The sequence below is a fragment of the Stegodyphus dumicola genome, chromosome 6 (assembly GCF_044657685.1).
Source record: "Stegodyphus dumicola isolate Sdum_Otavi_A_Nest chromosome 6, ASM4465768v1".
Classification (NCBI taxonomy): Eukaryota; Metazoa; Arthropoda; class Arachnida; order Araneae; family Eresidae; genus Stegodyphus; species Stegodyphus dumicola.
Window position 1 is genome coordinate 230,173,738 of NC_140773.1, and position 25,432 is coordinate 230,199,169.

At 34.4% G+C, this 25,432-nt stretch overlaps 1 protein-coding gene across 3 annotated transcripts in view; it reads right to left on the reverse strand.

Moving 5' to 3' along the window:
- Positions 1–25,432, reverse strand: part of HDAC4 (histone deacetylase 4) — a 406,413-nt gene that overhangs the window by 346,961 nt on the left and 34,020 nt on the right. The gene's annotated exons all lie outside the window — the stretch shown is intronic.

The window sequence follows — 25,432 nt, forward strand, 5'->3', positions numbered from 1 at the left end:
GATATTTTGAGTTTTTATGTATTTTTGCCTTGTCGCGAAGTGAGAACTGAATTAATTGAATTAAAAATACTCAATTGCCTGTGAAAAACTGTTTCTTTTTTGTTTTGTTTGCTTAATTTCTTTTATACATGGTTCTAGCTTTATTATAGTACTTGAATAGAACATGTGGCAACGATTAGATAATTCTTTAAATGATACAAATTTTGTGCATTCTGAGTTCGCCAGAGTGTCGCTATGGTAAACAAATAGAGTGAATTTTAAAGAATGCACTTATTCTATAGTGGTTTATGCGCTGTCGGCGAAGTAGATATAATTAAATCCAATAAGTTTAAACGAAATGCAAGGAAAAAATGCGTATAATTTAATATTCCGTACAAGGAAGTCATGTGGTGTACACATCAGATTTTTTTAACTCATAATTCAGACAGAATTTACAGTCAACAGATATATTTAAACCTTTTCACTGTAATTATTAATTATAATTATTATTACTAATTTATTAGTATTAGTAATTTATAAGTATTAATAATTTATCATTATTAATTTATTATTATTTATGAGTATTAATTATTATTATTTCATTAATTAATTATTTATAAATTTTAATGACCATCTGATAAATTAAATTTAAATAATTTTATTTTAAATGTCTATAGATTAAAGGGTATATGGGATATTATTCGACAGCATAGGCCTTGATGAAACTTCCAATACCATTGAGTAACCATGATAAATAATCGTTTAGATGTCTTTGCATTCACTACAGACAGGATATTCAAACGTTCAATTGGAACGGACGCAAAAGATTAAGACTGCAAATACAGTAATTAGTATTAATGAAATGCATGAGTTTTGGTACCCAGACTAACTTCTGGCTGTCACTTTCTTAAATCTTAAACCAAATATCTTATCATGACTGATACGGAAGATCTGCTTTAGGGATTTTAAGGTTATCCTCTAGGAACGTAATTCAAGACGAATTAAAAATACGAGTTGCTAAATATTCAGTCTAATTAGCATGATGTTAAAGTTTCTAAATGCTTTATGGTAGTACGCTGTAGTAAAGTTTGTAGCATAATGAAATCAGTATCATTTCCTGATTTAGGAAAAGCCCTTTATGCGTGGAAATAATCAAAGCAATTTCTCAATCGAAAGAAATCAATGGATTTCTATTAGCTTATAAACGCATTGAAGAGATGAAGAGTACAGGAAGACATGTCATAGTAACAAAAGCGTCAGATGGGAAAGAATATCCCGCGGGTGATAAAATACCGGACACTGAAAGATATGAGCTCAAATTCCGGTGAATGAGTTCGCTGTGCAGCCTATAGACGGTTTTCAGTTAATGTATGGGCCGGCATCGTCGGGGAACACCTCGTCGAGCCATACCTGTCGCCCCAACGTCTGACAGGTGCCAGCCTATCAAATCTTTCTAAGGTATTGCAGCAGCTATTGGATGACGCCCACGTACAGCTGTGATGCGTTCTGCCGTATGGTTTAAGCAAGATGGGCCCAACTCCCATTACAGTCTTGATATTCATCTCCACGTCTCCACCTGAATGCAAGGTATCCTCTACAATGAATCAGCAGGGGTGGTTCGGTACATTGGCCATAGCAAGATCATCAGATCTCAGTAACAATGACTATTTCCTCTGGGAGTACGCCAAGACACTGGTATACGAACCCCCCCCCCACCTTAATAGTGCCGAGGAACTTGTTACACGCATCGTGGCAACTGATGGAGAAGTCCGAGACATGCCCGCTATTTTCCAGAACATCAGATCTTCCACTCACTGCCGGAGGTGTGAGCCCTGCATCACGGTCCAGATTCGTTACTTCGAACACATTCTTTGATCACGTTCGTTGTCTATTTTTGTTCTTATTTGTTGGTTTCTACTGTACTAAGCATAATAAATACGTTTTCTTACCCTGTTCGTATCCTTCCTTTCTCGTACTTTGTGTAGTTCCTATCGCGCAAGGAAAGCATTTCCAACATGCATTGCTATGTTATTTTCCATCGTCTAGGTGTACGCTATCTCTCCAGACAGTTGTAACAACTCTGCTCAAACACCCTGCACAAATGATAGAATGGATGGTTATGGTCACTACCGCGCAAGGAAAGCATTTCCAACCATGCACTTCTATGTGATTTCCCATCGTCTAGGTGTATTCTTTCTTCAGAAAACAGTTTGCAACCACTCTGATGAAAAACCCTGCATAAATCATAGAATGGCGGGTTATGTTGCTACATATTAAGTATGACTTCTGTTTATTGAAGATGCAAAGCTGCAGACTTAAAAAAATATAAAAGGAATACACTTTTATGATTATGCATAAGAACCTATTGTGAAATGTCTTTCATCTTTCAAAAGACTGCTCAAAAAGAAAATCATTAAGCATCCACAGAAAGTTAACATTTTAATTACGAAATCACATAAACTATTACAGTGCATCTTATTAATATGATTTCCAGAATGGCAGAATATTTCTATCAAGGTTAATTTTTAGATTCTACAGCAAGCTGATGTCTAAACCTCTCTAAAGCTTGTAAGGGATTCTTTTAATTCATTTAACAGTTAATTTTATTTTGAAGCAACTTTTCCTATTGCTCTTGTTTTCAACCCGCGCTTTCTTGCCAGAATGAGATTTCAGTTTCGAGTGAAAATAGGGGTGTAAAAATATTATTTAGACTGGTGTCTGAGTTACTTCAGATAAAGCGTGTTCTGCCTTTCGGCCACGTTGATTCTCTGCTAATTAAGCTTGCTAATTTAGGCCGTGCATATAAATTGAGGGTTAGTCTATACCGGTGTAAAGGCCATGAGCCAACTGCGCTTAAATATCTTTGTGCAGCTTAAGCTGATAATTTGGCTTAAGCTTAGTTTAAAAGATTATATTCCTATTCCTATTTTTTATTTGCTGCCAAAAGTATTGGCGTGAAGCATTGGGAGAGCCAACTGTAAACACTTTTCTCGAGTTGAATGAAATGAAAGGGTCTTTTCACCTTTCCCACGTGTAGTTGCTGATACAATGGAACTCAGAGAATAGTCTCTTTATAGTTCAAGTAAAAATTTAGCCATCAAAAGGAACTTTAATTTACCTACAGTCTTACAAGCTGTTGTTTTAAACATTCATTCTGAGATCATTTTACACCTGTAAAGAATCATCATTACAGATGTTGTCAATAAAATACATGAATTACGGAATTTAGACACTATATATAATTTATATTAGCACAGAGGTTTATAATTTTAATTATGAATATAGTTATGATGTTACAAAGCCGATTCCATGAATTTCAAACTCCGCTTTCTATAGATTTTTAGCAGTGGGTTTTAAAAGTTTGCAACACCAGTACATGGTGGTCGAAATGCAGAAATTTAAATATGTAACTGAGCTGCAAATTGAAATTCAGTTATATATTTAATGTGACTGATTGCAGCCATTTACTATTAATTTAGACATTTTTGTACTTTTTTACCTTTTAGAACTATACAATGCTAAAATTAAAGATATTTTATCTCAAACCTACGGTTAACGACAGGAAGATCGATACCACCAAGAATGCGCCATAACATTAATAATAAACTCAGTACCCCCGGCATTATGATGTGTCAATATCCCTCACAGTTTGCACGAGAAAAGCGAATCTCTGAGAAAATCCTCATCAGGAGAAATCTTTGAGCTCGACGACAGTTTGTTTACGCGACCTGTCTCGTAAGTGGGAGGGCGCTGGGGCGTCGAGGATGGGATGTTTGCCTTGGGGAAGCTCGAAATAGGGCGCCCTGGGAACAAGAACCTGACCTTGGGGCTGCAAACGCCCTGACAACCCGAGAGCCAAAAATAGAAACCATTATCCCTGGACTTCCCCGGATACATTTCGTCCGGCCGTCCGGCGACTGCGCACATCCCCCGATCCCCGCACGGCAGCTGCCAGCTCCTCTTCTCAGCAGTTATAAATATAGTTGCAGACGGTGACGTAGTTTGGACCGTTCCCAGCATGCTTCGGAATGGTCATCGAGAGCTGTTAAAGGACAAAGAATTAATTTGTGATCTATGCTTCTATAGCTGATCTAATCTTACGATCTAGCCTTGCATTAACTATTCAAATACTCACAGAACCGTTATCTGCTAAGCATACATTATTACTGTGTTCGAATACAACACAATGCATACTATCATTATCGTACATACGCAAAAGCTCCGGAATATGTACACCAAATTGCTTATAAATATTTAACTGTCTATCTTTAATAATAAGAAAGAATATTCAATGTAAAGACCGAAACTTTACCATTCTTGCATGCAAAATAACGAAATACCAAAATAATGTGCAACCAAATTCTTCGTTACTTTGCATGTAAGATTCATTCAATCGAAACAACAATAACGAATTCATGTATATGACTTAAAATTTCCATTATTTCTTTTAGATCCTCAATTTCCAATACACTATTACCTCATCTGGTAGAAGCAACATAAAATACATACTTCTGATTTCCACTCAAGTACATTGCTATATTATCTGTCCTAGTTTCAAACCCCGAGTATGAACGCTTGTGAAGACCTTACTGTATCTATTAGAAGTGCATATGAGGTAAAAAAGTCCTCTCGTGTAATTCGTGGCAAAGAAGGAAAGACACCCTCCCTGCTTGCTCTCGGTCGAACAGTGAATGGTGTTTGGTACTTTGGTAAAGAGCTGGTTTTGTTGAGACATTATAACGTATCTTCTCCCTACTTCCGGCATGCCTTCGTGGTGCAGCGGTACCACACGTGGTGCGTATTCGAGTTCCAGCGAGGGCACTGAACACTTTTCACATCCTCTGCTTTAAAATAAACTAATGACTCTACAAATGGCGCCCGAATTAAAGGGTGGTGGACAACAATTCCTCATGAGCAGGATTTGGCGATTGGGTCTCCTAATCTCCAGTCGTTCTTTAAAAGGAGGAAGTATATAAGGTATTTTCTCCCTCCTTCTAGTACGCCTTCGTAGTGTAATTGGAAGCATACTTGGCGCGTATTCGAGAGGCCCAGAGTTCGAGTCCTGCCGAGGGCACTGCTCCTTTCACACGTTCCTGCTTCCAAAAAAATCCTAATAACTCTACAACATCAAACACATTAGTATTCAGCTTCACATACCCACTAGCACAAGGGGTTCCCTAATCGTCAGTCGCATTTTAAAATGGGGGAGTAAATAAGGTATTTCCTCCCCCTTTCCGGCATGTAACGGTAGCACATTCGGCGCATATTCCAAAAGTCCAGGTTCGAGTTCCAACGAGGGCATTGTCCATTTTTCACGTCTCCAGCATCAGAAAACGTAATGCCTCTACAATGTAATGACTAATAATGCACAAATGGCAAATAAGAGACGAAAACCGTGAAAGAATGACTGGATCCATTTAACGATGCAAAAAGAAGTTATCCATGATTCACCACAAGTGTCTAACAGGTATCGCACTTCCAACCACGTGGCGGGACGCAAAGCCACAAATATATCTATGCATTCGCACCCAAATTTGTGTCCGTCAGTATGCAAGCTGGCTCCACTAATCATCCGCGATTGAGGTACAAGCAGAGAAAACAAACTTCCAAAATGTAACACATTCGTTTTCTGCCTATTTTTCTCTATAATTGGAAAATGTATGCAAATTATAATGCAATAAATAAAAGTTTCTGCTATATATGAAAAGTTTCATCTAGGTTGTATATGAATATCATACGGAGATATCGGAAATTATAAATAAAAAAAATCTGACGTGGATACCACATGGCTTCTTTGTACAGCCTATTAAATTATACACATTTTTCCCTGCATTTCATTGAAACTTATTTCCTCGAATTTCATTAAAGATATATTTCTTATTCGATTCATTCAGTTCTAACTTCGTGGCAAAGCAAAAATACATAAAAAATCAAAACACCTTCATTAAAAATTGTACAATACAGAAAAACATAAAACACCAAATATAGTTCAAACAGTTAAAAATGATTTTTACAGTTCAAATTAAAGTTTCTACCCAAAAGCAAGCAATATGTCCAGCGGGAAAGATAGCATGTTTTTCGGTGCACAAAACTGAAAGTTTACTTTTAGTTCAACACGGCAAAAAGACATCGAACATGCAAAACTGAATTCACTAACCTACGGAGTTTCAAATGTAAACAAATGGCGGTTTGTTAGGCTTAACTAGCCACTTAAACTTTTAAATTGTTGATAATTCTACAAATGTTACATGCAGATTAACTAAAGGCATAAAAACCTTAACTGGAAGATAAGAACAACCTAATGCAGTCATTTTTAAAGTAAAAAATGCTTAATTTACCAACATATAAGAATTAAAACACCAAGCTCACCCAGTCAGGTAACACAGTGGGAATATATATATATTTATATACGATTGGTGCAGCCGATTGCAACGAAAAAGGGAAGTGCGCAACTACTTGTTATAGCAGTCCCATACAAAAAATTTCAACGTTCTACGGCTACTCATTCTACAGACGTCAAGAAAAGAAATTTCTTATGAATCCATTTTAAATCTATTTTACGATCCTTTCCGGCAAAAACAGTCCATTATTCTGTCCGTACGTACAGATGTCATGCAAAAACATCGTTCAAATGGTTTCTAGAGAGGTTGAAACATGATACCCAAAAATTTTCACGATTCGTACAAGGAAGCAAAAAACTTAATGTAATACGTTTTGGATAAGTATACATGTATTGCGATTGAATCAACTTTGATAAGGCTACCTACAAAGGAGTAAACTTTGGAGAGTAAACAATCTCATACTCATTTGAACAGTCTATTCTTCGGAAGAATTCAGTCGGTCAGCCCACTACAGGAAAAGCACACTTCAATTTTTTTACCCTATTGATGGCCGGTCCAAGTACTAAAACTAGTGAGATTTAAAAGTTCATTTAGTAAACAATTCAGAGGCCTCTTCCAATAAGATACAAAGTTTGCGAAGACGGGTCGTATGGACCCTTTGTTCGCTTACGTGGAGCTTTTTCATAGTAAAATAAATGTTGGCAGCCCACGTTTTCATAACTCATGACTCTTGACATGAACATATTTTTAAAGCAAAAAGCGAATTTCCTGAAAAATGTCAAGTTAAATTACATTCTTCGAAATATGTCTGTAAGAATTTTGCAACTATTCATTGGATTACTAGAATATGCATATGCAAACGAGCACGACATTTAGCAATAAAATATGGCTCTGCTTTGCAAAGTGGCGTAGCTAGAGGGGGATGAAGGCAGCAGGCCGCCTCGTTTAGCCTCCCGCCACCGCAGGCAGCACATTTTCGGAGGCGGCATTTTTCATGTGAAATATATCATAGGGTGTTAGTTCTTTGGAGCAGAAAGACCAAGTGAGGTTCATTGGATCACGGCAAAGAACACTGTGGTTGCAAGGATTTATTTAATTAACTTATCAGTTATTTTATTTTGAAGCAGCTTTCCTATCACAACCTTCCTTTCCACTCACACTTTCTTGCTAGAGTGTAAATGATTAAGAGCTCGTGTATTGAAATAAGGTAGTATTTAAAGGAAGGTTTTGGAAAGTGAATTCAGAGCACGTTCTGCCTGCCTAAAGACCACGTTGTTATCTTCTGTTTCCTAGCGATTAGACAACAGTGGCGTTCAGCACTTCTTGCCATTAAGCTTGTTTACGCCATCTTTTACGAGTCAGAGCCGGCCTGCGCGTTCATTAACCTGTGAAGCCGTCGGACTATACTTGATTTTAAGTTCGTCATTACCTTTTGAATTAAGCCAAAGGTGTTGGCTTTTGTAAGCACGAGTTGGTGTCATCTGGGAACTTTATCTGAGTTAATAAAAGGTCCTTCTCCGGACTTTGTCGTACATAAAGACTCAGGAATAATTCCCTGAACAGTCTTCCAACGTCTAGCTTAGTTTATGCTAGCAAAGCATATAATACGTTATGCGGTTGTTTGTCTATGAAGGTAGATGTCTTTATGGAGGACTATAATTGTCTGCGATAAGAGAACTGGCTTATATTCACAAAAGGGCAATGACCCGTATTCACGTCATGCATGTGTCAATACAATGTGTGACAGTTCTAAGCAGTGACAGTTCGAATCTAACCAACATCAGCCATATTTTTGATCAGATCCCTCACCCTTCTTTCGCACCCAGAAACATTCGAGAACATTTTCGACACGACAGTATTTTAAGCACTTCTGTGTTGCAAAGACAATATATACTTACACATCCTTCTTCGAGATTCGCAGCCTGGCAGCCCATTCCTGACCAGCCCGTTCCTGACCGTGTGAGCTGCCCATTCCTGACCAACCCGTTCTTTAGGATAGGACCCCGAGTCGAACTGCCAGTATTCAGCCATCTCTGTCATTATTGAGGTAAAGATCACAAGATTACGAACTGTAACTTGCTACTACATGGTTTATTTATATTTCTTAATAGATATCAGGAAACAAAGATCCAGGAATTAAGATTTCCTAATACGAATAGGGATTTAAAAATTATGATTTAAACTCTAATTTTTGCTTCCTTGTACGAAGTAGAGAAGTATTGTGATCGCGAAAAATTTCCTATTTTAATGAAAATATCCATTTTGATCGCTCTTGAATTTATTGGAGCGATGCTTTTGTGTGACATGTGTATACATACGAACATAATAAAGAATTCTTTTTACAAAAACAATGGATTTAAAACGGATTCAGAAGAAGAGATGTTTTCGTGACGTCTGTACGTATGTATGAATGTATCGCGCATAACTGAAAAACGAGTAGCCTCAGAACGTTGAAATTTTGTGCAGCATGTAATTGTGCACCTCCCATTTTGGTTGCAATCGGCCGATGGTTTGTTCCCCTTGAAAAGTCTACCAATTTCCGATCAATGACGATAACTACGTGGTTTGTTGATTACTTTTTCCTTTTTTTAAAAGTTTCAATTTTCAATTTCTTCATGATTCATATTAATGTTTCGTTTTAAAAAATTTTCAAGTTTCATTTTTAAATTCCTATATAAGTTACTCCATTCAACTAACTTTCTCAAAGGAGATAATATACTCAATAATCCATTAGTAAATAAATTATTATTTTATTACTTTGCAGCTTTTGCGCAAGTATTAGGCAATTTATACCGATTTATTAATATATTTACTTTAATTCAGCCTTTGATATATATATACATATATACGTATATACATACTCACTCTGTTACCCGGATCGGTGAGATTAGGTTTTTTATTCTTATATGTTGATAAATTGTGCATTTTTTACTTTAAGAATGATTGAATTATGTTGTTATTATCTTTAAGGTTTTCATGCCTTTAGTTGATCTGCATGCACTAATTATAGAATTATCAACAATTTAAAAGTTGTTTCAGTGTTGCTATATGTAAAGGAAGACACCATTTGTTTCATTCGAAACTCTTTAGTAGAATCTATCTATATATATATATAAGAGAAATACCACTGACTCATCACAAGAACTCCGAAACTATACATCCGATCGACTTGAAATTTTTCATAGTTACTGATTCCACGATGTAGACGCGCACTAAGAAAGAATTTTACGTAAATCCTGTCTAAAATGGATTTTTGTTATGCAATAGAAGTATCTCATACATTTGGTTTTCAAATCCAAGTTCAGAAATTTCTTTTATTGTTGCCAAAACTATATATAAAATACAATGTTGATAATGAATGCATTTTCCTCTAAAATTATTAAATTGGTAAATAACTTGCATCTATCCAATAAATACAAACATTTAAATGATAAGGTTAATAATAACATTTATATTTAACTGTTATCATGAGTTTCATGAAAAAAAAAAAAAACGTTATTATTAAGAGAAATGCATTATTGTGATGAAAAATAAAATATTGTTGTTATTTATAAAAATTGTCATACATAAAAAATCAAGGACAAATAATTGCAATTGATTAAAAAATTTGATAACAAAGAAAATAACACTTATTTTCATAAAACTTATGATAACATTAAAATATATATAAACCTTAGTTTTATGTTGGCAATTTTTCGTAGTGTAGGCCTATTGAGGATCCCGCCACATTAAATAATGGGGTCGCATCTCAATACACAGTACCTCGTGAGTGATTTGGAAATCTGTGTATGACAGATTTACTGATATATTTCCCGACTTCAAATTTAAAAAAATTATTTTGTATAGATACTGTTTTAATATTATCAATATTTCTGAGCCGCAGTTGAGAGCTCATTTATTGCCATTACTAATTTAGTTTTAGTAACACTTTGTAGAAATACAACGTTACAAAGTTTACTAATTTGGATAGGATTTTGTTCTGATTAATAATTTATTCTGATTACAAAATAGTACTAATAATTAGTTCTGATTATAAAATCCAAACACTGCTGAGAATAAACACGAAGTTAAGTATGAAACAACAATTTGGTATTATATATCAGATTAATTTCTGTCTTTTGTCTTGTTATTTGAAATGTAAATATCAGATAATTTTATTTTCGAATAATTATATTTTGATAACTAACATACGCAGATTGAAATTCTGAAAGAGACTTAAAAGATATTTAGTGTTTTGCCATGTGAATTTATAGTGCATCACCGTTTGCGATTCGATATTGTTCGACCATAAGCCAAAGCGACTACGAGGGCAATATATAAGCGCCATCTGGCTGTTTTTGAAATGTGTGGGTGTAATATACATGGGAGAAAACATTTTTTGAATCGTCGTTACTACTCACTGGAGCCTCGGCGGACAACCGAAATTTTTTGACAGCCACACAGATTATACTAGCGGTGTTCAAACTAAGGTGGTCAACGAAGTTAGTCTTCGCTGCGAGATCAAAGCAAATCCCTGTGGCATATCAGAGAAAACATCCCCAAATACATCGGCATAATGTAAAAAGGAAATTTTCCCCATCATTTACTAATTTGGCAAATTACTTCTTAAGTGTTTTATTTCACTTTCAGCTTTTATGCAGCCTCCTTATTATCCAATTAACTTATTTTCATATTTTTCATTAAATACTGAAATATATTGTTGCTTGCGCACGGGTTCGTAATAAAATGAATGCACAAGTCTGATAAAAAGTGAACACGATTTATTCTTATCACAAGAAATAAAACAAAATGCTAAAATTTTTTCTCACAGATATTCGTACAATATCCCAATATCATTTTATACTACTAAAACGTTAACTAGAACACAATTCAAAGCAATGAGAAAGCTAATCCGATCTCACCACGAATTTGCTACAATGAACAACAAAAACTTGGTAAACAACTGAAGTGAGATGTTTTTCTCCTCCTTTTTAAAGCTTTTTAATCATGCACGAGAACATTCAAGTAATTTTTATTTTCTCGAGGTTTCTGGGAAGCAAAAGAGTAGAATTACAGTTACAGCTAGCACACAATTTCCTTTATTCAATTTAAATATAAATTACGAGATATCTATTTATTAAATGAGTGTGCTCCTGTATTTTTACCTTTTCGGTGTAGCTTTTTCTTAAAATAAGTCTCGTGCTGCATTGCACGGGGGTATAAAACAATTTTAATTACAGTTCTACTAAAATTAGCCAAGTAAACACAAAACCTGTAGCAATATCAAAGGAAAGATGACAACTTTTAAGACTATTACTGTTAAAAATGTTTGCAACGTTTGGAAATACTTGTAAAAAACCAGAAGCGAAAGACAAAGTAAAAAGGAAACGAGATTCCAAGAATACAACGGATCGTTACTGAATTAGATAAGCAATAACCTTGGGACTAGGATTAGATTTTTAAAAGCACTCGTTTGTTATTTGCTCAACTGGAGGAATGCCTTCATATAGTCTGTTCAAGATAAATTGGCTCGTATTCACATCACATAAGGGTAAAATAATGAAAGTCTTACACGCAAACTGCCCGTTTGTCGGGATATGAACCCAGGTCCAGCTACTAACATTCAGCATCTACACTCATTTTCAAATTTATCCAAAAATAATGCTATTTCATAAAAAACACAATCGGTACCTTCAATTTTTGCAGGGAGTATGTTAAGGACAAGCCTTATTAGCACTATCCAATCAAAAGCGGTCAAACAGTTTTTGATATACAAATCAAAGCAATTTGACCGAAAATTACGCGCTTTGCACAAAGTGAATAGTACCTGAGTGAATTTCTGTAATAAAGCTGGAAAATCTGTGAAGTGACGAACCATCTCCCGTTTAGAGTAGTAGGGCAGGCAATGACGGAAGCAGTAAGCTATGAGAATAATTTCAAGATAGACAGCCTCTATTAACAGCTCTATAGAATCTATTAACAGCTCTATATCTCGCAATAACTGTCCATCGCAGCTGGAAGTTAAGTTCAAAGCTTGCAGCCATCACTGGAAAGGCTGAATCTCAACAAACTTTACATAAAAAAGGCTTTCTGACATAAAGCCAATGATCGCTTTTGATTGGATAGTGCAATCAAAGGCTTATGTGTTTCACTGTGTAGTCATTAGGTTATTTTGAAGCAGGAGAAGCGAAAAATGTGCAAAGGCGTCTTCGGGACTCGAAAATGGACCTCTCGAATATGCGCTGAGTGTGCTACCGTTACACCACGAAGATATGCTGGAAGGAGGAAGAAAATGCCTTATATACTCCCTCTTTATAGGACGATTGGGGAGTAGGGAACCTAATCGCCGAATCCTGGTGATGACGAATTATCGTCCATCACCTTTTAGTTCGGGCGCCACTAAAAACAAGAATCGTGAAAAATGTGCAATGCCCTCACCGGGACTCGAACCTGGACCTCTCAAATACGCACCGAGTGTGCTACCGTTACACTACGAAGGGATGTAGAAGTGAAGGAGAAAATATCTTATAACTGTCTTCACAATAAAAAAGGAATCGCTTAATTGTTGAAAAGAGAATTAGAAGGGGAGTAAAGACCAATGGTCCCATATTCTCCTTCTTGATGAGTCGAAATTTAGTTTAACATCTAATTCCAGAAACGGGATGAGGTCTTAGAACTTACGTGAGACTTTTCTGATGTGGATATAAATCTGACTTTTTATTTATGGACAATAGTGATCGTCCATAAATATAAATACTACAGTATTATAGTGGGTAATTCAGAATTCAGCATCAATATTTGGTGGGGAGGTAGGGAATAGGAAAAGAAGGAGATTTCACATAGGAATGCATGGGCGCATATGCCATGCGGTAGGGCAAAATGACTCCAGTTCAATAATGGAAAGAACACATAAAAAGGAAGTAGTAAGGAAAAAAACATTTATTATCTTACATAAATCATCATTACATTACAACATTTCTTTGCATCGGTTTTAAAGACTTATAAGAGGTGCTCGAACTGCTGACCATGTGCTAGAACGCATGATTCACAACGGCATTGCATGGACAACCGGACCTTCTGGAATATGCCGTACTTTCACAACGGAAAAGGCCAATGAGTCCCATAAGATGCAAACCACACCACACATTTTCAACACTAACATGGGGATTATCTTCAATCGAGTACACACAATTATGCCTATTGACAGGTTTGACTGTAGAAGAAGCGAGGCTTGAACTGCAACACTGGAATGCTTTGGATGCGGGATGACCAATATAACTCAGAAAGACGGTTACATAAATCGGATTAACCACGTCTTTGTCCTGCTTTTTTGTAAGAAGTTTAAGAAAATATAAAATAATTAGTTAAAATTCAAAAAAAATTATACTTTCAGAATATATGTTATATTATTGATTTTTGGTTGGTTAACTGATTAACCCTTTGCCCACAGTGTGCCCTGTCTGGACACACCTAAACATTTCCTTCTGTACGCATAGAAAAATTGAATGAAAAACGATTTATAGGTTTCTCTGAACCTTCTTTATTTATAGTAGATGGCAGCTCAACACAAACCAGTCCATATATTTTAGCCATGTTTAGTTTTTGAAGACCCACATTTTTCAAAGAAATCTTCCAGATTTTTTTAGGGTATGAAAGGAATTGTTTGAAAAGAAATGTCTAAATTATTTTTTTGGCTGTATGCTAATCTACTTATTCTACATTAGTTTTAAATTTTTACCTTGAAATCTTGCCTAAAATCAAACGACGAACTCTAGGTGTGCCCAGACCGGGCTCACCGATAATCTAGGACAACTGAGAGTCTATATTCTTTGTTTCTCTGCATCTCATCGGTTAGTTCATTGACAACAATGCTCGTTTCAGCACTCTTTTCGAAGCTCTATTCAATCAGTGTGCCACTTTGGGCACACCCACAGAATTAAAACGATAAGTGCTATCTTCACAAAATTTTACTTGTGTATTTCTCTAGGCCTAATTAGACTGCCTACTTTTTTTTTTTTAATCAAAACTCCAACTTTAACAGGTAGTGTGCCGGAAAGGGTTAAAACAAAGCACATGATAGGTATCCACTAAAGGAAAAAGCTGCCTTCCTGATGGACTTCCTACTGACTCGCATTCACATTAAGTATGAAGAGAGTATCAATGAAATCTCCATATAGCTATCCCACTCGCTAGTACCTCAACCGTTATAAGCTTAAAAAGTATTTTCATGACAAAGCTTTGATATTAAAAATAAATGTTTCATGATGGGGGGAAAAAGTTCTATATCTCCCGTTCTACTGGGCCAATTGACAAAATTCTTTTCGTTTTTCATGTCTCTAAAGCGCGACTTAGGATATGTATTAGATTTATATACAGTATTGATCTAATACAAGTTGTTTGACACAAAATCGGACTTTTCTGAAATAACATACCAATTTTTCCCATATTTCGATTCTACGACTCAAATTACGCAAAATTACTAAGTTTTGTAAAAATCGCATGAATAGTTTTTAAAAAAAATATGTCTCAAAATTTCAACTCCTCACGTACGTATCTCGCATAACTCAAAAACGAGTAGCCTCGGAAAGTTGAAATTTTGTATATAGGACTGCTATAACATGTAGATATGCACCTCGTATTTTGGTTGCAATCGGCCGCACCAAACGTATATAAATATATCCACTCTGTTACCCGGCTCAGTGATCTCAGTTTCTTTACTCTTATATGTTTGTAAATTGTGCATTTTTCGCTTTAAAAATGATTGAATTATGTTGTTCTTATCTTCCGGTTAAGGTTTTTATGCCTTTAGTAAATCTGTATGCAATAGTTTTAGAATTATCAACAATTTTAAAATTGTTTAAGTTCCGCTAAGCCTAATAACATTTTTGATGGCGGCCATTGCTCTTGTTTACATTTGAAACAACAGGAAAGCGGATCTGTTGCCAATCTAGAGAAACTTAGCTTCGCAACAACAAAGATAACGCCTTCATTAATTATTTAAATCATGCTTAATCATTTCTGGAATTTTTTCGAGGAAATAAATGTTTAAGATTTACATGGTAATTTTTAATGTAGCTATTTTGAATTTTTATGTAGTTTTGCCTTACCGCGAAGTGAAAACTAAATTAATTAAATGAGAAATACTTAATCGTCTGTGAAAAACTGTTCTTTTTTATTTTGTTTGCTTGATTTCTTTTATACATCATTCTAGCTTTATTATAGTATTTGAATAGTACATGTGGCAACGATTAGATAATTCTATTCTTTAAATGATTTAAATTTTGTGCATTATGAGTTATAATATGAACGAAGTATATAAGTTAACTGTTATATAATTATTGGATTATATAACAGTTAACTTAGTTTCCGTTATATAATTATTATATAAGTTAACTGTTATATAATTATTAATTTTGTTGAGTGAATCTAGCGCCAGAAGGTCGCTATGGTTAACAAATACTAGAGTGAATTTTAAAGAATGCATTTATTCTATTGTGGTTTCTGCGCTGTCGGCGAAGTAGATTTAAGTCAATCCAATAAGTTTAAATGAAATGCAAGAAAAAATGCGTATAATTTAATATTCTGTACAAGGAAGTCATGTTGTGTACACATCAGATTTTTTTAATTAACTTATTTGGTTCTTCCTTTCACATTTCGAAATTTAGGTTCATTCCAAATAAAATTCACCCATTTTTTTTATTTATTTTAAAAAATTTGTATTTTTAAATAATTTTTATAAATTTTTCAAAAACTTTTTGAATTATAATCTATAAAAGTTTTACCATCATTTTAAAGTAAACGTATTTCTAAGCATACCTGCAAAATATTACAGTTTTTTATTCAAAATTTCCGAAGATATACGTGAATTTATATATTAGTGCGCTTTGAAATTTGGTATATATTTGTTGAAAGCGATAAAATATCCAATGTGGTTTAGACACTTTTCTAAAATTCTTTGGAAGTAGAAAACGATGGGACTTTTTTTTTCCGCTCAAGCATAATGGAAGGGAAAGGAAAATTCGTTGCTGCGTATTAAGAAGCTCGCCAAGTGGCGAGCTTTTCGTCATCTTAGCGAAAGCTGAAAAAATTGCGCGAAAATAAATGTTTAAATTTCTCCGTAAATTTCGCACCAAAGATTACAAAATTTTATATCTAGGCATAATTTGACGCGTAGAATAGAAATATGGTAAAAAATTGGTATGTTATTTCAGAAAAAGTCCGATTTTGTGTCAAAATACCTATGTTAGAACGGCCCACCAGCGGCCGAGGGGTAAATTCGCTGAACACTGGTAGTTCGGTCTGAGGTTCAAATCCCGCGAACGGGCTGGCTGCATGGGCGTTTTCGTGGTTTTCCCCATGTGTAACGTGTATACGAGCCAGTTTCCCTTAGAAAGCCCTCCACGAAGGCATCCCTTCCCTTAGGCAGATAGCTCTAGTGTGCTTTGCCATAATTAAATAAACCAACCAAACCAAACCTATGTTAGAACAATTCTATATATAAATCTAACATATATCCTAAGTCGCATTTTCGAGGCATGAAAAACGCAATTTGAATTTTGTCAATCAGCCGAGTAGAAACGAGAGATATAGAACTGTCCCCCCTCTTTTTTTCTTTCTTTCTCCCCCCCCTCGCAGTGCACAATTTCGAATATAAAATTCAGAACAAGGAATTAAACATCCACTTCCTTTGCAAGATTAGGACGACATGCCTCTACAGCACCGTTTCGAAAACACAAAGGAAAGAATGCTACTTTTACAACGCTATTTCAAATACATTAAGAAAAGAAAACTACTTTTAACAGTCTCCCCCCTCCCCTTGTTAGATAAACACAAAAGAACGCAAGCTCTAACACACTGCTTATTTAACAACAAATAGGTCGGAGAATTACAAATTTGGCTTTATTTAAATCAAATGTCTTACAAATAAATGTTTTTATTTAAATGAAATGTCAATGACAAAATGTCTTTATTTAAAATCAAGGTGCGATTTTTTATCCATTATAAGTATATCGTAGGAAAGTTAATTTGTCTGCTGAAGAAAGGACTCTTCTGAATACGAAGCAAAAGTGGCAAGAATTATTTACGTGTATTTACGAATAAAACACACTGAGTAAAAATCTGATGTGGACACAACATGACTTTCTCGTACGGCCTATTATATTATGGACATTTTTTGCTGCATTTCTTTTAAACTTACTTCGCGGAATTTCATTACAGATACATATCTTGTTCAGTCAATTACGTTCTCACTTCGCGGCAAGGAAAAAATACATGAAAACATCTTCATTAAAAATTGTAAAATACAGAAAAATATAAAACACCAAATACAATTTAAAAAATTAAAAATATAATTTTTACAATTAAAATTAGAGTTTAAATGAATTAAAATTAGGCAGAAAGACAGATTTTTCGGTGAACAAAACTTTTGGCCCCAGTCGACCACCCGGACCAAAATGTCTCCAAATGTTCACCAAGTTCGGCGACTTTTGGCGATAAATTGACAATAAATTACTCAGCGTTAAATATGCTTGCCCCTGTCTTCTTATTTTTCCGGCACAGCATCGTTTATCTCATTTCGTGTTGCGTTGTATAGCAAAATTTCACAATTTTACATATAATCTGACTTAAATTATTTATCTATGTACAAAGTTCGTAACAGTGTAATAGTGTAATAATAAAGTAAACAGTGTCTAAAATATCTCGTAATGTTTATAAAAAATAGCATATACTTTCGACACCTTATGAACCCTAGAACCCATACCTAAGTTGTGCACAATCCAACGCTTTTTACGTTTGGCGCCTTTATTTTGTAATCCGAAGGTTAGGTTATTTGCATATGGGAAAGGACATGAAGGCTATCTGCATGAGAGAAGGTAGGTTTTCATGGAAGACTTTCTAACGGAAATTGCCTCGTATTCACTTTACACATGGAGAAAACCAGCCAGCCCGTTCGCCTGGGTAAAGAAACTGACCAAATTCGCCATGCTATACTCACTAGTTTCACTAGTTCTAGTTTTAAACGTAAATAAATGGCGGCGTCCTTAGGCTTAGAGGAACTTAAACAACTTTTAAATTGTTGATAATTCTACAACTATTGCATACAGATTAACTAAAGCCATAAAAACCTTAACCGGAACATAAGAATAATATAACTCAAATCACTTTTAAAGTGAAAAATGCACACTTTACTAACATATATGAATAAAAAACTTAGCTCACGAGTCGGGTAACAGGGTGGGTATATATATATATATATATATATGTACATATATTTATATATTTTTGGTGAGGGCCTTTGCAACCAAAAAGGGAGGTGAACATCTGCATGTTATAGGAATCCCATATACAAAATTTCAACATTCTAAGGCTACTCGTTTTTGAGTTATGGGAGATACATACATACGTACGTATAGACGTCTCGGGGGAAAAAGTCTTCTGAATCCATTTTTAATTCATTTCACAATCCGTTTGGGGAAAAAGCCCTTTATTCTGTCCATACATACAGATGTCACGCAAAAAAACATCGCTGAAATGGATATGTTCGTTGAAATACGCTCCCCGGATTACAATATTACTTTTACTTCGTACAAGGAAGTAAAAATGCGAAGTCTTGTTAATTTATTTCAACCTTTTAAATGCCTTCCATTAAAAAAAAAACTGATTAGTTTTGAAGATGCGGCTCAAAACATTTGCAGCTGCAAATGATCCGAACTTTGGCTACCCTTGATAATCGTCTCGTTATATCGATACAAGAGTAATTATTTATCGTTTGCACACGTCTAAATATATGCTTTGCTTACAGACAATAGATTTTGATGTCTTATAACAAACATATACTACCTTTTATTCACTTCCCTGTACGAAGTAAAAAGGAAGTATTGTAATCGCGAAAAGTTTCAGGCAGCATATTTCAACGAAAATATCCAATTTTGACCTCTTTCAAATGCAATTTAACGATGTATTTCCGAGATATCTGTATGTAAGGACAGAATAAACCACTCTTTTCCTTCAAAAAAATTATAAAACTGCTTTAAAATGACTTCTGAAGAGAATTTTTCGTGGCGTCTGTACGGACGTATGTACGTATCTCGCATAACTCAAAAACGAGTAGCCTCAGAACGTTCAAATTTTTTTTATGGGACTGCTATAACATGTAGTGATGTGCACCTCGTATTTTGGTTGCAATCGGCCGCACCAAACGTATATAAATATATTTATATATATATCCACTTTGTTCCCCGGGTCAGTGATCTCAGTTTCTTTACTCTTATATGTTTGTAAATTGTACATTTTTTGCTTTAAAAATGATTGAATTATGTTGTTCTTATCTTCCGGTTAAGGTTTTTATGCCTTTAGTAAATATGTATGCAATATTTTTAGAATTAACAACAATTTTAAAATTGTTTAAGTGCCGCTAAGCCTAATAACGTTTTTGATGGCGGCCATTGCTCTTGTTTACATTTGAAACAGCAGGAAAGCGGATTTGTTGCCAATCGCAACAACAAAGATAACGCCTTCATTAATTATTTAAATCATGCTTAATCCTTTCTGGAATTTTTTCGAGGAAATAAGGGTTTAAGATTTACTTCGTAATTTTTAATACAGATATTTTGAGTTTTTATGTATTTTTCCCTTGTCGCGAAGTGAAAACTGAATTAATTGAGAAATACTCAATCGTCCGTAAAAAAATGTTTCTTTTTTGTTTTGTTTGCTTAATTTCTTTTATACATCATTCTAGCTTTATTATAGTATTTGAATAGAACATGTGGCAACGATTAGATAATTCTATTCTTTAAATGATATAAATTTTGTGCATTCTGAGTTATAATATGAACGAAATATAATACTGTTAAGTGAACCTAGCGCCAGAGTGTCGCTATGGTAAACACATAGAGAGAATTTTAAAGAATGCATTTATTCTATTGTGGTTTATCCGCCGTCGGCGAAGTAGATTTAATTCAATCCAATAAGTTTAAATGAAATGCAAGAAAAAATGCGTATAATTTAATATTCCGTACAAGGATGTCATGTGGTGTACACATCAGATTTTTTTTAATGTGAGACTGCATGCATGTGTTCGCTTTCTACAGAAATTTCAACACCGCATTTTATAGACTGTACTCTGTTTTACTGAAAACACTAAAAATATACTTTGTCAGCAGTGTTATTAGAAACTTATTACATATAACAATCATTGCTAATACAGAAGATAAAATTTCTTCTATGGAATACTTTATTATGCTTCATCTCCTGTTTATTGCTTCGGCAATATATATATATTACCATAAAGTTTTATTTAGAGTTAGAATTACAGGAGGTGTAATTGTGAACGGGCCGGCTGGATGGGCTTTTCCGTTGTTTTTCCCAAACGTAACGAGCTAGATTTCCTTTGAGTATTCTTCATGAGTATTCTTCATCCTTCCACTTAGGCAGATAGCTTTCGCGTGCCTCACCTTAATCAATAAACCAGTTGCCCGCCTTACAGTATAAATTCCTGCCTGTTTCTTGAGAAAGTCCTCCATTTTGTAGCCCCACCAGCGGCCGAGCGGACAAGTTGCTGAACATTGGTAGTTTGATCCGGGGCTCGAATCCCGGCGAACTGGCTGCATATATGGGTGTTTTCATGATTTGCCTCATATGTAAGGTGTGTATTCCTCAAAAAGTCAAACACGAAGGCATCCCTCCCTTTTGGCAGATAGCTTTCGAGTAATTTGCCATAAACTAATAAACCAAACACCAGACTAATTAAACCTCCACTTTGTAAGCCACATAGCGTCTTTCGAACATTCGCCCGTTTGTTTAAAAAAAATCTGGTATCCTTGTAATATAAAAGTGGTTTCTTCTTGTTTGTTTTCATAATCAAATAGTTTATGGCCAACCACACGAGGGCTATCTGCCTAGAAATACTTTCTAAGGAAAACTGGTTTGTATTTGCTTTACGCGAATGCTGATCATTTGCAATCAAGTCGTAAATTATAAAGAAGGGGTACTAAAAACAGAGGGTTCGGACTTGCGCAAAAATGTTGGGGGCGTTTAAACATTTAACTTCTGTGCATTCGGTTTATAGATGGAAAGATATAGAAAAACTGAATTCTTTGTATGTAATTTCTTATTGTAATGCATTTATAAAATGTATATCATTTTGAACTATGAAAATGAATTATTATATGATACCTATCACTCAAATAAATCTTTTTAAAAGACACAGGGATGGAAAGACACATATCTGTTACATCAAAGAATGTGATCGTAAATATTAAGTTTTGTACTTCGAATGCCATGTTAAATGAATGTACGAAGTATTTGAATGTCTGAGAAATAGCCTTAACTAAAATGGCTTATAAACTTTTTATATCTAAGGATCTTTTTTTTTTTTTTTTTCAAAGTACAAATGCATTGCTGGGGGGAGGGCTGGTTTTTGGTTAATTTTCTAATGCCATGTGAACATTTAATTATTTTTCCTTCTGATCTTATGAATAAATGTGTGTGTTACATGTACGTGTCTGTATGTATATGTATGTACGCATGTACCCAGGAAGTTATATGCTGATGAGAATAGATACCGTCAGTCGATGAAAGCTGATAGCAGTAACATTTGAAGAAAAAATATAAAAGTATCCTATTTAAATGTATTTTCAAGACCTATTGCATATATAAGAAATACGTATTCTCGTAGTTACATTTATGTATATGTTATTCCCTTCGTAATTTTTAATTTATATTTATAATTAATAAATCTTTTAAAGGGAGCTTTAAAGAGCCACAAAATTATATTTTAAAACTATTTTTAGAAACGCATTTATCACCTCTTTTATATTTACGAAACATGTCTCCCTCTTTACTCAGATTCACAGTATTCAAGCCGATAAAAAACCAATGAATGGAATGATCAACTTGGTAATTCATTCCCCTGTTTCAAACACGGTTGAATGGGCTAGCTGTGTACGCAGCAATGATCTATGAAAATTTTAACAATTTAAATTTCAAAAATTTTACTTTATCTTATGAGAACAAAGTATCAAAATCTAATTAAATGTTTCACTTTTTAGGAAAACGAAAAATACAAATATTTGTGAATAAACAAGAAAATATCTTTAAAGAAATAAAATATAACTTTAATTTTAATTTACAAAAGTATCAGCATTACAAAATATTGCAGAAATTATATAGAATAGTGAATAAATTTATTCGGTACAAGCTCGTTAAATGCAGAATAGATTGTACAGTCAGAAAGTTCTCGTTATCACAGAAATATTGTTCATCGATGTTCAGAAGTTCAATGAGTAATATTTTTTTTTGGGGGGGGGGGTAATAAGTAAACTAGGAAAAGGAAAAGGGTGGGGGGGGAAAGACTTGGAAGTTATATGCAAATTTAACAAATGGATTGTATTAGCTCCCTTACAGCTTAGCACTATGTGTAAGCATTTTCGAGGTTTTCTTTAAGTATAATGTAAAAATAAGCCTATTTTCCCTAGAAAATTCCTCAGTAAAGTATGCCTTTGTCAAGTTATATTCCATCATATGTCAGCCTTCAGATGCTTTTTAATTTAAAAGACCGTACAAAATCTGCTTTTTCTTAAGATGATCGAGTATAAAAACTAGGATACTTTTCATAAACAATTGGTGCTGTTTAATTAATGCTATTTAACTGGAACTGGATCTGATTATTTCTTTATAACAGTGTTTCTCAAGCTTTTCAGTCTCATAACTTACGTCTCTATATTTCTAGGGGGGGATAAATTTCTAGACGAAAATAACGCAATAATAAAATTTTAATTTACTTGGTTTGGTTTACTTAATTATGGCAAAGCACGCTAGGGCTATCTGCCTAAGGGGAGGGATGCCTTCGTGGAGGACTTTCTAAGGGAAACTGGCTCATATACACGTTACACATGGGGAAAACCACGAAAACGCCCATGCAGCCAGCCCGTTCGCGGGGTTTGAACCCCGGACCGAACTACCAGTGTTCAAGTGTTCAGCGACTTTACCGCTTGGTCGCTGGTGGGCCTATAAAATTTTAATACACAGATAGATATAATCAATTAAATCATCTGCCAGCGATAATTTAACTCGCAATTATAATTAGATATATGCTATTAATAATCCAAAAAAGTGCATATTAATGTTATTAAACTATTTAGTAATACATAAAAGAAAAGGAGTATTTCAAAACTTTTCGTGTGGTACCACACATTTTGGTCATTACTGACTTATAATAAAGAACATATGAGATCTCTCTTTGTAACTCCATTCTATTTTTTGTTTCCTGGCATATTGATACTGAACGAGATCTAAAAAACATCTTTGTTTTACAATATATCTCCCCTTATGACCCCTCTAACACACCCATTTACTTTTCCCTTCGCAATTAACGTCATTCTCCCCTTCTTGACCACATTTGGGACGACACCCTTTGCACACGGGGAAAAACACAAGAACGCCCAAGCAAGCCTGTCCATTCACCGGTATTCGAGCCTGAATCGAACAATCAGTGTTCAGCGACTTTACCCTCGGCCACTGCTCGACCTAAAAGTAGTCTAAAAAATATAATTTTATAAACACAGTCTCGCTTATCCAATATCCCATATTATCCACCATACCATGATTTAAAAAAAAAAAAAAATCACACAGCAGAAAAAAATTGCAAGTTAGAAACATAGTTTTTTTTTTTTTTTTTTTTTTTTTTTTTTTTTTTTTTTTTTTGCTTGCTTCTGACTTTATCGCGTTTCACTGATGTGCTTGAGATAAAAACGTTTTTTTTTTTCGTACACTGTTGGAATTGTGCTCTTTTTGAAACGTACAGTGTTGGCACTGCTGTTAAGTTTTCCACGCAAAATGCAACGAACGTGTGTGTCTGTAACGCAAACATGTGTGTATAATGAAGAAAACGCCAAATGGGCATATTTTTCATTTACAGACATATACACGTTTCGAGAACATTTGGGCTAACCTACTTAGAGCCAGAATTATTTTAAAAACTATATCTTTAGAATTTCCGATAGACAGTCTCGCGCGCTGGAGATAAAAATATGTTATTCCGTACACTGTTGCCATTACTCGCTTCGAAATCGTGTAGTTTGTTAATAAAAAATTCGTTCAAGAATTCAAAATATGAAATAGACAATCAAATAAATTCGAAGTTATAAATTTAGGTTTCCAGGTGCCCATGTTCGGGTGGAGAACTATGTTATTCAATATTTGATGACTCTGGATACCATTCGTTTTTCACAATGCCAGAAACATACATACATTCATGTACATTCTTCATTATTTAATATCTTTAAACATACAGGGCGATAATATTTGGCGATACATCCCATTTTAGTGATTCAACTCAAAATGCCGTCTGTGTTAATGCCCCTTTGGGCTTTAAAATTTCTGAAACGTCAGAAAAATGAAAAAAAATATATATATATGCTTTCACTTAGTTAACATATGGTGATATAAATATTTTACCAACTATTAATTGAAGGAAATTATCTAAATTACTAAATATTACTAAAAAATAAAGAAAAAAAAAATAAAGAATCAAGAAATGAATTTATTTTTTTAGACATTGCTCAGTTAATTAAATTCGAAAGCTAAGCCAAAGTTCTTATGCTTTGTGGAATGGCAAAAATCTGAGAATCTGCTACTGATGTTTCACACAGCGAGAAATGAAAGATTATATGTTTTACATAGTGGCTCAACACGTACTAACAGTCGCTTTTAAATTCTTTGCACACTATTCGTCCGTCAATTTCAAAAGAATGATCGTATAGACATATTTTATTTTATCAGAACAGGAATGCAAGCAGGAATATTTTAAGTAAAAATAACATATTTCCTTCGAGGAATAAAGAAATAACTCAGAATCGTCAAAAAAACTATTTTGAATTTCTATCTTTCATTGGTCTAGTAATCATATCTTTCATCTTGTAAAGCATAAATTAAAAATCTATCATTCTTTGACATATGAACCCGTTTGTTCAAATTGTAATGTTTGTCTGTCAGTCTATTACATTTTAATTGAGCGTCCATATTTTAACAGTCTTCGTTAGAGGTACTTTAATAGCTGTGACTTGCCTCTCGACCGTTTGAGGTCAATACCAGTTTGTTTCACTACCTGAAAGAAACAGGGTAATAACCATCAT